The following is a 415-nucleotide window of genomic DNA, read 5'->3' as shown; positions in this document are numbered from 1 at the left end:
GTTAATTTCTCCTTGTTTTAAGATCCAAGGGGTTTGGATCTGTATTCACCAGGGAATTGGTGAAGGTCTCTCAAGGCTACCCAGGGAAGGGAATCAGCTTTGGGATGGTGGCAGCAGACCAGATCTAACCTGGTAGTTAAGCTTAGAAGTTTTCATGCAGGCCCCCACATTTGTACCCTAAAGTTCAAAGTGGGGAAGCAGCCTTGACACCAGGACTCACAGCTCTGGGTGTCCATAACATGATGTCACACCCCTTCTATTGGAGACACTCCATATTGCTACACTGACCAGACCCTCCTGTCCTTCTCTCCAGCCCCTTCCCTGTCTAAGGGCTCCTCAAAGCCTGGAGAAGCCACGGCCCTGGCACTGTGTGAGGGTGGAGGATTGAGTGTGCACTGCCCAGCTGGGCTTTGAT

The sequence above is a fragment of the Terrapene carolina genome, unplaced genomic scaffold (assembly GCF_002925995.2).
Source record: "Terrapene carolina triunguis isolate 2854851 unplaced genomic scaffold, T_m_triunguis-2.0 Scaffold838, whole genome shotgun sequence".
NCBI classification, from domain to species: domain Eukaryota; kingdom Metazoa; phylum Chordata; order Testudines; family Emydidae; genus Terrapene; species Terrapene triunguis.
Note: the sequence above shows the minus strand (reverse complement) of the source record.